Source organism: Plectropomus leopardus, chromosome 17 (genome assembly GCF_026936395.1).
Source record: "Plectropomus leopardus strain MGB_pleo_1.0 chromosome 17, ASM2693639v1, whole genome shotgun sequence".
Classification (NCBI taxonomy): domain Eukaryota; kingdom Metazoa; phylum Chordata; class Actinopteri; order Perciformes; family Serranidae; genus Plectropomus; species Plectropomus leopardus.
This window is the reverse complement of record NC_142192.1, coordinates 1289138-1303273: the sequence shown is the minus strand read 5'-3', so window position 1 is coordinate 1303273 and position 14136 is coordinate 1289138. Positions and strand designations below refer to the sequence as shown.

The window sequence follows — 14136 nt, the reverse complement described above, 5'->3', positions numbered from 1 at the left end:
AATGTAAACAATAAGATCACAGAGCAGTCACAAGACAAGAAGCTTTAGGAAAACCTGATATAATGTCCAAATATTAAAAGAAAGGCTAAGGCTGAAAATAGGTGGGGATAGTCAAGGGTACAGTATGTCTTTAATATGACTTTTTTGCTTTTTTTGCTGTCAAAGAGCATCAAAACAGGAGAATTAAATGTGGACTTTTGAACATTAGATCCCTATCATCCAAGGCTCTCTTAGTCACTGATTTAATATTGGATAACCATATTGATTTATTTTGCCTCACAGAGACATGGCTGTGTCCTGATGAGTATGTTAGCTTAAATGAATCCACTTCTCCTGGTCATATAAACAGGGCCAAGGCCGAGGAGGGGGAGTCACTGCCATTTTTGATTCAAGCTTAGCAATTCACCCTTAAACTAAGCTAAGTTACAGTTAACTTGAAAGCCTTTTCCTTAGTCTTTCTCACCCATCCTGAAAAACTCTTCAGCCAATTCTAATTGTTATAGTTTACCACGCCCCCGTCCCATACTCTGAATTTTTATCCCAAATTTTCAGAGTTTATATCAAGTTTAGTGCTTAAATCAGACAAAATTATTATCGTAGGGGATTTTAACATTCACATGGATATTAATAGTGATACCTTAGTTCTGCTTTCTTCACGCTTTTGGATTCAATTGGCTTCAGTCGGTGTGTTCATAGACCCACTCAGCGCTACAACCACACCCTAGATCTTGTCCTTGAATACGGCATCAAAATTGAAGATTTAATAGTCTTTCCTGAGAATCCCGCTCTGTCTGACCATTATTTAATGACTTTCAATTTTTCATTACTCGATTACACACCCCTTTAGCAAGAGTTACTATTCTAGATGTCTGTCTGATGGTGCAGTGGCTAAATTTAAAGAATTGATTTCCTCTACACTGACCTCATTTCCATGTCTCACAGTGACTGAGAACACTACTACTAACTTAAAGTCATTCTCAAATTGATTGTCTCGTTGATAATGCTACTGACTCACTGCCATCAGCTCTTGACTCTGTTGCACCTTTCAAGAAGAAATAATAAAACAAAGAAAATTAGCTCCATGGTTTAACCCCCAGATCCGCAAATTGAAACAAACATCGCAAAAATTTGAAAGAAATTGGCGTTCAACCGACCTGGAAGAGTCCCATTTAGTCTGGCAGGACCGTCTTAAAATGTAGTGAAAGGCCCTCCGCCATGTCAGATAAAACTATTAGTTATTGTTGCAGGTCCCAGGTGATGGGGCCAGCAGGCACATTACTGTATATAACTGTATATAACAGAAGAAACGAGGAGCAGAAGTTGTTGCTTTCACCATGGCAGCTCTCGTATGAATTTATTCAAAATAAACACAATATTTCCATCTTTCTATTATGCTTTCAAATACTCAAAATGTTTCACCAAAATGCTTCAAGTACACATATAGCATACAGTATTAAACCCTGTAAATATAGCATACAGTATTAAACCATGTTTAACCAGGAACACAAACCCTTTCCCATTACTGACATTACTCTGTCATTCATTTCACAATGTTCACAACATCTCAATCAATGAGGCACCCATTTAACTTCCTGAGAGCTAATACACACAGTAGTAAACAACAGTTCAACTCAACACAGTACACTCTGAAACACCGGAAATGCAACATACATAACAATTTAAACACACAGAAAAGAATAACCTGTGCGCGGGATATCTCATACAGCGGGAGTACACATTTAGCACTACACTGGGCAGCAGCCATTAGCCCTCCGATGCTAGCGCAGATAAACAAACTGAGACGGTTTCCACAATCTACACACGCTAAGGCTACGAACCGTATTTTACGACATTCTAATCATGTTAATCACACTAATAATCATGTTTGTTACTTGTTATGACTTGTTTAACATTGGACCAACCTGTATATAACAGAAGAAACGAGGAGCAGAAGTTGTTGCTTTCACCATGGCAGCTCTCGTATGAATGAGGAGCCTCCGCTCCACCGAGAAAGAGACGCTCCCGGCCACTCAACATTCTACTACTGCCACCTAGTGGCCCCTTTGTGTCATAACATGACATTAACTTCTACTTTTGACTTTTGATACTCCCCTTAAACAGCATTATATTACAAAAAAAATACATTTTCAAAGCAATGTGAACACATTCTGTGTGGGTCACACACTCCCCAGAAAAGAAAATGACTCCCGGCATTAAAATAAAAATCTAAATTTCACTCTTTTCTTTAAATCACAACCAATATTATACAGTCCTGAGGTTTTCTCCTTTGTGTAAACATTTATGTATATATGAGTGTGTGCATGTGTGCGTGTTAGTATGCAAAGGGAGGGACAGTGTATGGCATCATAACAGGGTAGGGCAGGGGCGGATATAGTGCATGATAGGGTGTGTAGTGTGCCATGGGGACAGAGGGCATTCCCCATGGTGGCAGTGTTTGTGTCCCACAAAGTCCAACAGTGTTCACAGACCCCTGAGGCTGGTAGGATGGCTGGCCAAGAGATTCATATGTCAATGTCTTTGGGGGTCTCCTGTCTCATGCTGGCTGCCTGGATGATTCACACAGAGGTAAGTCTGCCAGTCTCTGGATCATTTCTGACTGGACCATGTGGATGTTCAGTGTCTTGTTTTTGGTCATTTCCTGCCATTTGTTCATAGTCATTGTCACACATTTGTTCAAGTTCCTGTTCACTGGATTGTTCTCGTTCCATCAATGCATGTTCCTCTAGTGTGATCCTCCGCTGCAGTTCTGCTCCTGCTGCTGGTGGGATCAACGGTGCTGACTCACGTGAGGATGGAGAAGTCACAGTGCCTCTCTGGGGCGCATAGGGAAGCGTGGCATGTGGACTTTGTGACAGACCTGGCCTGGCCACTCTTAACCAGTATTGTGCTCTGGGAACGTCATCATCGGAGTCAGGTGAATCACTGCTTTGAGCTGGTTCTCCCTGTCCATGCTTTCCTCTTTGACTCTCTTTCTTTTGTCTTTCTTTGGTCGGTGTTTTGTTCTTGAACTGTTCAGGCATGCTCACAGGTAAGTCATTTACAAGGTGGAGAAGGTTTCTGTGGAGTGTCCGTGTTTTATTGCCACCTGTCTCGGGACACACTTTGTAAATAGATAGATAGATAGATAGGTACTTTATTGATCCCGAGGGAAATTTAAGTAACCAGCAGCATAATAAACATACAGAATAGAATATAGACCAATAAATATATAAGCAATATATACAGAGAAAAAGAGAGATGCAGAATATGCAAAAACGCAAGATATAAAACAACAATAAACAATAAAAACAGTGCAATACCAGTATGAACAGTGCAACAGTGCAAACAGTGTTTATCTGTGTGAGGAGGAATTGAAGAGTCGTATGGCCTGTGGGACAAACGACTTCCTCAGCCTGTCAGTGGAGCAGGACAGGGACAGCAGCCTGTCACTGAAGACACTCCTCTGCCTGATGATGATGCCGTGCAGAGGGTGGTGGGCATTGTCCACAATGCAGAGCAGTTTGCTGAGAGTCCTTCTCTCTGCCACTGATGTGATCGAGTCCAGCTCTGTGCCGACCACAGAGCCAGCTTTTCTTACCAGCCTGTCCAGCCGAGAGGCGTCCCTCTTCTTGATGCTGCCTCCCCAGCACACCACAGCATAGAAGAGGACACTTGCCACAACAGACTGGTAGAACATCAGTAGGAGTTTCCGGCAGATTTTGAAGGACCCCAGCCTCCTCAAGAAGTAGAGCCTGCTCTGAGCCTTCTTGAGGAGGGTCTCGGTGTTGAAAGACCAGTCCAGTTTGTTGTCTAGCTGCAGCCCGAGGTATCTGTAGGTCCCAACCACCTCCACATCAGACCCCTCAATGGAGATCTGTTGCATAGGCGGCCTGGACCTCCGGAAATCCACCACCATCTCCTTGGTCTTGGTAGTGTTGATCTGCAGATGGTTTGCCCTGCACCATGTCACAAAGTCCTCCACCAGGCTCCTGTACTCCCCCTCCTGTCCATCCCTGATACATCCCACGATTGCAGTGTCGTCAGAGTACTTCTGCACATGGCACGACTCAGAGTTGTACTTAAAGTCTGATGTGTACAGAGAGAACACGACAGGGGAAAGAACAGTCCCTTGTGGTGCGCCAGTGCTGCAGACCACCGTGTCAGAGGAGCAGTCCCTCAGCCTGACGTACTGAGGTCTCCCTGTGAGGTAGTCCGTAATCCAGGTCACCAGGTGTGATTCCACCCCCATATCTGCCAGCTTGTCTCTCAGTAGAGGGAGCTGGATCGTGTTGAAGGCGCTCGAAAAATCAAAAAACAGGATCCTCACAGCGCCACTCCCTGTGTCCAGATGAGAGTAAGCCCTGTGTAGCAGATACAGGATGGCGTCGTCCACCCCGACCTCCTCCTGGTAAGCGAACTGGAGTGGGTCGAGTGCCTGGCGAACCTGGGGTCTGATGTGGTGCAGCAGGAGCCGTTCCAGGGTCTTCATAATGTGTGAAGTCAGGGCAACTGGTCTGTAGTCATTCAGCACACTGGGGTGTGCCTTCTTTGGAACTGGGATGAGGCAGGAAGTTTTCCATAGTAGAGGGACCCTCCCAGTCGCAGGCTCAGGTTGAAGACATGCTGAAGAGGCTCCCCAGTTCAGCAGTGCAGGACTTGAGCATTCTTGGACACACCCTGTCTGGCCCTGCTGCCTTCGTGGGGCGGAGTCTCCTCAGCTCTCTACTGACCTGCTCTGCAGTGATGGTGGGGGGAGTGGGGGCATTGTCTACTGAGGATGCAGCTGATGGTGTTGAAGAGGTGTGAAAGTGGGTGCCAAGAGCAGTAAGTGGGGTGTGTGTGTGGGGGAAAGCCTTTGCATCTAGCGGAGGAGGAGGAGAGTCAAACCTGTTGTAGAAGTGGTTGAACTGGTTTGCTCTCACCCCATCCCCCTCTGCTGAGCTGGTGGTCTTTTTGTTGCAGCCTGTGATGGTTTTCATGCCATCCCAGACCTCCCTCATGCTGTTGTTGCCCAACTTCTGCTCCAGCTTCCTGCTGTAGGACTCCTTTGCTTCTCTCAGTCGGACCTTGAGTTCTCCCTGTACGCGCTTCAGCTCTGCCCGGTCTCTGTCTTTAAACGCCCTCTTTTTCTTGTTGAGGAGGTTTTTGACATCGCTGGTAATCCAGGGCTTGTTGTTAGGGAAGCAGCGCACAGTTTTGGTGGGAACAGCAATGTCCATGCAGAAGTTCAGGTAGTCCGTGGTGCAGTGTGTGACCCCCTCAATGTCCTCGCTGTGTGGTTCTTGTAGCACACTCCAGTCAGTACACTCAAAGCAGTCCCTCAGAGCATCCACTGCCTCTGGAGACCATTTCCTGAAGGAGCGTGTAGTTGTGGGTTCCCTGAGTACCCGTGGTTTGTATAGGGGCTGGAGAAGGACAAGATTATGGTCTGATTTCCCCAGTGGAGGAAGAGGAAAGGAACAGTATGCATCCTTCACATTGGCATAAAGGAGGTCAATTGTCTTGTTTTTCCTGGTCGGACAGTTAACAAACTGATGAAATGTTGGGAGAGTAGAGTCCAAGCTGACATGATTGAAATCACCAGAGACTGCAATGAAAGCCTCAGGGTGCTGTGTTTGCAGCGTCGCGATGTTAGAGTGGATGACGTCACATGCCACCTCTGCGTCTGCCCACGGAGGAATGTAAACACAAACAGCAATGGCGTGGGAGAACTCTCTGGGCATGTAGTAAGGTCTGAGACTCACCGCAAGCAGCTCAATGTCCCGACAGCATACCGTCACTTTAACCGTTACATGTCCCGGGTTGCACCATCTGTTGTTAATGAACAGTGCGAGTCCCCCGCCTTTGCGTTTGCCGGTTAGCTTAGCGTCCCTGTCCGCTCGTACAGTGGTGAATCCAGGCAAATCCACATTAGCATCCGGAGTGATGCCGGTTAGCCACGTCTCCGTGAAGCACATCAGGCTACACTCCCTGTAGATTTTCTGGTTCTTCACCAGAGCCGCCAGCTCGTCGGTCTTGTTGGTCAGTGCGTTTACATTCCCCATGACAACGGATGGAATGGATGGCTTGTACCTCCACCGCTTTGCTTTCTGCCTAGCCTTCACCTTAGCGCCGGCTCTGCAGCCCCGGTACGGCCGTCTCAGCTCCTCTGGTACAAAGCAAAAGCTGCCGTTTTTCCCCATTGTCCGGAGAGAGAGCAGCTGTCCCCTTGAATAAACAAGGTTATTTCTTCCAGGAGATAAAATATCCATCGGATATAATAAGAACTGCCCAGTATGTGCAGTATAAAAGTGAAGAGGAGGAAAAGTTTAAAAAAAAAAAAAAAAAACAGCGATGAAAAACACAAGTTAAACTACAGAGCTACTGGTGAGGCTGCCACTCGCGTCAGCGCCGGAAGTGACATGTGGGGTTCTCATTCACTTGTTCTTTAACCACATACACTGTTTGTTCCCAATAGGACCTCAGCTTTCCTGGCCCTCCCCTTTCACTCATATTACGAACCAGGACTCGGTCGCCAGGCTGCAGGACCACTCCCCTCACATGACGGTCATACTGTCTCTTCCCTCGTTCACTGGACTGCTGGCTGTTCTGAGCTGCTACTCGGTAAGCCTCTTTCATCCTCACAGCCCACTTGTCTGCATACCCTTGTGCAGTTTCTGGCTCTTCTTCACTGGACAGGCCAAAGAGCAAATCTACTGGGAGGCGGGGGTGGCGCCCAAACATCAGGTAGTGGGGTGAGAAACCTGCGGCCTCATGTCTGGTGCAATTGTACGCATGCACAACCTGTGGTAAGTGCTCCTTCCAGTTACTCTTTTCCTCCTCTTGCAATGTTCTCAGCATCTGGAGTAATGTTCTATTAAATCTCTCTGCAGGGTTTCCCTGTGGATGATACGGGGTTGTCCTGGAGTGACTCACACCAGCCAGCTTTTGCAGGGTCATGAACAGGGCATTTTCAAATTCCCGGCCTTGATCGTGGTGCAGCCTGCCTGGGAACCCAAACTGAGGAATAAAGTCATTAAATATTTTCTCTGCAGCTGTTCGGCCTGATTTATTCCGTGTTGCATACACTTGGGCAAACCTGCTGAAGTGGTCTACACACACTAAGATGTAGTCATAACCCCCTTTGCTCTGTTCCAAATGCATGTAGTCTATAGACACCATCTCCAGGGGTGCACTGGTTGTGATGCTTCCCATCGGTGCTCTGTCGTGGGCCACAGGTTTCTTTTGTTTTATGCAGGGGCATTGCTTTGTAACATAGGCCTCAATGTCCTTTTTCATGAAGGGACCGATACTCAGCAGGTAGGACCAGCTGCTTCCGTTCTCCAGCCCTTCTGTACAGCAACCCAGACTCAATGTACAGCTTTCCCCATTCATGCATCAATCTTTTCACAGGGACACTTCCTTTCCTCCTGTCTTCATTTGTGAGCACTGTTTTTGACTGTTTTAGCTTTATGAACTCATTAATAGCCACATCTTGTCGCTGAGCTCTGATCAGTTCGCTCTGGCTGATGGCAGGTAATGTCATTGTGGTTACTTGTGAGTGAGTGTGAGTTTGTGAGTCTGAATTTTGGGCCAGGTTGAGAGCAGCAACATAGGCGACATCATGCTTTTTAGCAGCCTCACTTCCTTCCCACACAGCACGGATGGCATCTCCATTGAGCTCCTCACTACACTCCTCAACATAACTGTCCATGTCAAGTGGGAGACGGGACAGTGTGTCAGCATCGACATTGACTTTTCCTGGTCTGTACTTGATACTGAACCTGAAGTCGGCGAGCTCTCCAACCCATCTGTGGCCTGCTGCGTTCAGTTTTGCCGTGCTCATCACGTAAATTAGGGGATTATTGTCTGTATACACAGTGAAGTGTGGGGCATAAAACAAATAATCCCTAAACTTTTCACATACTGACCACTTTAAGGCCAGAAACTCCAATTTCCCAGAGTGGAGGTTGTAGCTCTTTTCAGCAGGGGTTGGTGTCCTGGATCCATATGCGATGACTTTCAGCTTTCCACTCTGTTGCTGATATAGGACTGCACCGAGTCCATGCTGACTAGCATCTGTGTGAAGGACAAAGAGCAGTTCAAAATCAGGATAGGACAGTATAGGTGGGTGTGACAGGATATCAATAAGCTGCTCAAGGACGGTCTGGTGGCCATCGGTCCACTGGATGGGAGTCTTTGAGGACAGCTGGGCTCCTTTCTTTTTTTGTCCCTCCCTCTGCGCCCCATCTGGATGTCCCTTCACCTGCAGCAGCTCATACAGTGGCTTGGCGACACGAGAGAAGTCTTGAATATACATTCTGTAGTAACTCAAGAACCCAAGTAACTGATGCACTTCCCCCACTGTGGAAGGTCTTTTCTCCCTGAGTGACTTTACAGCCTGTATGTCCTTTGGGTCCACTCTCACACCATCAGCTGAGACCAGCCTCCCCACATACCTGACCTCTGACTTGAACAGCTCACATTTTGTGGGTCGCAGTTTAACACCATGGCGTTGCAGGGCTCTCAGTACACGACGTACTGCACACACATGATCACTGAATGACTTGGAATAACAGAGGATGTCGTCAAGGTAAGGAATACAACATTCATCTCGCAAACTGATGAGCATTTCTTCCATGCTGCGCTGAAATGCAGCCGGAGCATTGCAGAGACCAAATGGTATTTGCACCCACTCATGTAGATCCCAAGGCGATATGAATGCTGTCATGTGGCGGGATCCCTCAGCCATGTAGCCTTGATGATAGGCTTTGCCCTGGTCGAGAATGCTGAACCAACTGTGGCCTCCCAGAGTGTCTAAGAGATCCTGGATGCGAGGCAGTGGGTGGCGATCTGGTACTGTCTTCTGATTCAACAGTCTGTAATCAATGCACAATCTGAGGGTTCCATCTCGCTTCCTGACACACACCACTGGTGCTGCAAAGGGTGACTTTGACTTCACAATCCAGCCTTTGGCAAGCAGGTGTTGGATGTACTGTTTTACCTCTTGGTAGAGTGGTTTGGGGATGGAGGTATAGGATTTTTGGACTGGAATGTCATCTTTGAGATTGATGGTCATTTGAAGACTGGGGATGTCACCAATATCACCGTCATCTCGAGCAAAAGCCCCTGATTCCTCCCACAGCATCTGTTTTACCTCCTCCTGTTGTTCATCTGTAAGATTGCTAACATCCACCGGTGAGTTCCACAGTGATGCAGTGGATGTTGTCTGATCATGGCTTGATTCTGGTGAAGAGTTGACAGTATTTACATGGATACACTTTTCATCATTTTTGGGACAATCTGTCTCTATGACCTCGACAACAGGTTCAATGCTGCCGAGGAGTGTTCGGCCTGGCAAAGTCACATCATGGTTGGAGTGGTTCGACACTGGCACTTTAATGAAGGGTCTGTCTGTTTTGTGAATTTCCATTAATCCTGCCCCAATACCCAATACTCAAATGTGGGCTCAAACAGCACAAGTGCCTCTGGGGGGTTAAAGTGTGTTGGGACCCTGCACTTAATGTGAGCTACATGACCTGCTGAAATGGTGACTTCTTTAAAGCCCACTTTCACTGCAGCATGTTCTTCTTTTGGAACTTTCTGGGCCTGTATTAGGTTTACTATTGCCTCTACACTGGCATCATCAATCTCCATAGCACCAGCAAGAAGGGCAGACAGGATGGACATGAGCTTAGGCCGGCTCTCATTGTTCCTAATGAGTACCTGAATTACATTGAAACCAATTAATGGTCTGTCCAATTCCAGGCGACTCACCAAAAAGGGGACACGGATGGATAAGTCTGGGTCATCATTACCTTGCAGGTTTACCACCACCTCCACCCATCCATCATACGGTATGTCATCTCCTGTGACAGCAGACACATTGAGAGGATCATCCAGCAGTTCACTGAGAGGTCGAACATCTTGGCCAGGTAAGTACTTGTCCTTCCAGGCGCGATCAAGAAGGCTTACATTGGCTCCTGTGTCCAGCAGAGCAGTGACAGCATATCCAGCTATACTGCATTTCAATAGAGATTTGCAGCCAATAAGTGGGGCTAGTAACTTACATGGCTCAGTTGTTTTATCAGTCTTAGTTATGTTGGCCTCACTAGGTTTGTCTGGTTTAGCTACTGAGTCTTTGTGGGGACGGGACATGTGCTCCAGACCGGTCAGGGGTTGTCCCTCTGCCTTGACCGCATCCCGTTTCCTGACTGCTTTGCTCTCTTCAAACAGCCTACAGCGTGATGGTCTTCCTCTCCACAGACAAAACAGTGGCTGCAATTTGGATTGGCCTGTGTGATACAGTTTGGACAGCCATGAGGTTTTTGTGACCTTTTTTGTGGCCTTGTCTGGTCTGGGTTGTAAAAATGAGTGGGGGGACAGCGCTGCTCTGGTGTTTGAGCTTGTGTCACAATTTGTTTCAGGGACTCCATTGCTTGTGTCAGCGCTTCAACCTGTGTACTCAGTCTCTTTATTGTATCATCTCTACTACTCACGGTTGTGCTGACTTGGGCCTCAACCTGGAGTTTTGGGTCAGGATCAGCATGGGCACTGTGGGCTTGAGTTACTTTGCGTGTAGAGCTGCGGCCCAACCTGCGCTTTCTCTCACTCTCCTCGGTCATAGTCTTGATAACTTGTTGTAGCAGAGCCTCATCGGACACAGCAGGGTCAGCAAGAAGTGGTTTAAGCTCTCTTCTGACGTCCTCATATTTCTCCCCAATGCCCTGACATATTGTGTTCAGGAAAATGCACTGAATCGTAGATGCATCATATTGGACAACAGATGCTGTGTGCTTAGTTGTGAACATTATTCTTTGCTTGAGTCCAATCATTCTATATAAGAATTGCTGTGGTGTCTCATTTTCATGTTGTTTAGCACACATGAGGTCTTGGAAGAGTTCAGTGCTACTCTTTTCACCTAGGTGTGACTGGAGGAAGCTTTTGAGTTCTGTGACAGTGAGGTCATCTTTATTTGTCAACATGTCTCTGAAGTTGCCAGGCTTAATTGCGCAGAGCACCCCTCTAATGATCTCACCTTCTGTGTGTTTTTCTTGGAGTCCTTCATCAATTTGTTTGCATATGTTGTTGTATGTCATGTCAGATGTAGTGTCACTTATCTGGCCCCCATGTAACCTGAACTCTTTCCTCTGGAGGTAGGCAAGATCTTTCAGGGAGACCAGTCTCTCTGGAGTGTGGTGTGGGTTATCTGCACAGCTGTTCAGTGGGCCAGCTCCTACGTGGGTGTATGGGTTAGGGTGCAGTGGTTGTGTAACGAAATGTGGGAGTGTAGCTTGGGCAACTGAGGTAGACATCTGTGCAGCCCCATCTGACGCAACAGGTGTTTCTACCGAGTCACAGTGATGCATTACTTCTAATACCACATCATTTAATGACAGCAAATGACCCATCCCCTCGTCCTCTGACTTAGTCAGGTCTTCAGATTGCATGTATTTGAGAATATGGTCGATGCAGTCCTCTTCATCCGCCAAACTTAATTGGTCTGCTCCCGGCTGGTCTTTACCCAGTGCCATGGCCACCTCATAAGCCCCAGCACCAGACAGCTTGTATAAGTTCTTTTTGATGCTCCAGATCAGTTCCTTGCGCGTGGTAGACATGACATGTGCTGACGTGTTGCCTGATGAGCTAACAGTTCGGCTCCCGCGTAGGTGGAGACCCTCTTCCCTGGTCTCCCTTCCTGGACACCAACTGAATACTCCTTCACTGCAGTCACGTCCCCGGTCACGTTTGCAATCACCCTCTGGACAGCACCTCGCCCCAGCAGCACACAGTTGCTCTGGCCTCGGTTCATAGATCACTGGATCAGCAACCTGTCATCAATAGCCGCGGCGCTGATCCCGGACGAGCCCCCAAGAATCTGTTGCAGGTCCCAGGTGATGGGGCCAGCAGGCAGATTACTGTATATAACTGTATATAACAGAAGAAACGAGGAGCAGAAGTTGTTGCTTTCACCATGGCAGCTCTCGTATGAATTTATTCAAAATAAACACAATATTTCCATCTTTCTATTATGCTTTCAAATAGGGATCGACCAATTATCGGCTTGGCCGATAATATCGTCCGATATTCGGCATTTTTGCGATCATTGGCATCGGCCGTTTTTTTCACCGATAACCGATAAAATTAATTAATGTATTTTAAAATGCGCTCCTTCAGCTCTGATGCAGCCGTCTCTGCCTGAAGTCACCACTCTCTTGGTTGTGTAACAATGTCCCGCCCACATCCCTCACTGATTGGCTACTTGGCACAAGTGACCCAGTGACAGCCAATCAATCAACACTGAAGCCTCTACATGCAGTGCCACAGACACAGAGGAGAAACAGAGGACTGCTTCTGTGGCTGATCCAGCAGAAAAGGTAAGGCAGTGTCAGTCGAAGTTTCAAAGCCCTTTAGGATGATTTTAAAAATACCACAACCTTGATCAATATTAGTGATAACATGCAGGCCCAGAGTCGACATTTCACGAACCTACTTGTCTAGTCACATCAAGCATACGACTTTGCAAGATAGGACTAGCATCACTCACGACAAAAAAAAAAAAAAAAGATGTGAGTGAAGATGACCTGAAGTCCCTTGCTTAATTAAATAAAAATATGACATAGGTAGGCTGTAGCAAGTATAAGGGAGGAAAACCTGCAGTTTGGCTGTTGAGATTAAACTTTTCACAACTTCAACATGGGGTAGGCTATTTAATGATGGCTCACCGCTACATTATAATTGACACGACCAGCCACTTTAGAGCTGTGGCCAGACGCACAATAATAATAGGAGACACTTACGCTTATCATTACTTTGTGGGAATAATTAATCTCCTAACGTGTCTCAGCCCGTGGAGCGGCTCCTGGTTTGTCAATAAACAACACCCGAGGCGATTATAGCCTATAAGTTTAACACCACACGCTAACGTGTCCTTGTTTGTTTATAGTCGCCTCTCCCTCAGCGCTCATGCTGTCACTACACAATGATCACACAGAATAGATGTTAAATATTCGCCTTTTGCCGGTCACTCGTAAAGTCCAGGGAAATGATGGGCCATTTCAATGAGTCAAGCAGAGAGCACACGTCGAGTTTTTTCAATCAATAAATTTACCGTCGCGTCTAGAACCCACGTGTGTAAAGTAGCCTTTATTGTTTGCATTTAAAATTGCCAAGTGACATACACGTCTAAGCACACTAGTGTACATTTAATGTTCTGAGATTCTGAATATGAATTCATTTCTCTAAATAAATAAATATAATAATAAATAAGGAACTATAAGTGAAAAACTCTGGTGAGCACTGAAAGTTGTGTCTTTATTTACTCATGCTGTTTTATGTAAAATTTTAATCTGAAAAGTAACTATTATATCTATAAAATGAATGTAGTGATCCAAGGTTCTGGCCACCCTCTTTATTGTTTGGTCTTAATCAGGCTGGATCAGATGTATCCTACCTGAGAGGGAGAGCACATAAGACATCATTAATTAAATGTTATTAATGTAGGCTATCATTAAGAATATTATGTAGTGTAGTGGAAGTTTAACAGACAGTTTTGCTCTACTAAATGAATATATACTTTCTCTTTTTTAATTCTCACTCTTTTTTTTGTCTCTCTTTCTCTAAATCCTCATTACAGATGGATGGATCAAAGAAGCGGGTGAAAAGTACAGTATGGCAGTATTTCACACAGCCAACCCCAGCTACTAGAAGGCCCCTGCACTTTTTGTTTTAATAGGCATTTCAATTAAGATTATGTGTTCATGTTATTATGTTAATTATGTGTTCATGTTATTTTACAAAAAGTTAAGGCCATTTTTTTTCAGTGTAAACAAACAGTATACTGTATTCATTCTAATCCCAGGTGTGTTTCTGTAAATTTTGACACCAAAATTTTCATTTTTACTGCAAATAAATATCGGTTATACATATCGGCTATCGGTTTTGCTTGGTTATTAATAATCAGTATCAGTATCGGCCCTGAAAAATCCATATCGGTCGATCCCTACTTTCAAATACTCAAAATGTTTCACCAAAATGCTTCAAGTACACATATAGCATACAGTATTAAACCCTGTAAATATAGCATACAGTATTAAACCATGTTTAACCAGGAACACAAACCCTTTCCCATTACTGACATTACTCTGTCATTCATTT

The 14136-nt window shown here is 45.9% G+C and overlaps 1 protein-coding gene across 3 annotated transcripts in view; it reads right to left on the bottom strand.

The window, feature by feature from the left end:
* The window catches only part of gabbr1b (gamma-aminobutyric acid (GABA) B receptor, 1b), a 211805-nt gene that overhangs the window by 158760 nt on the left and 38909 nt on the right, over window positions 1-14136 (bottom strand). The gene's annotated exons all lie outside the window — the stretch shown is intronic.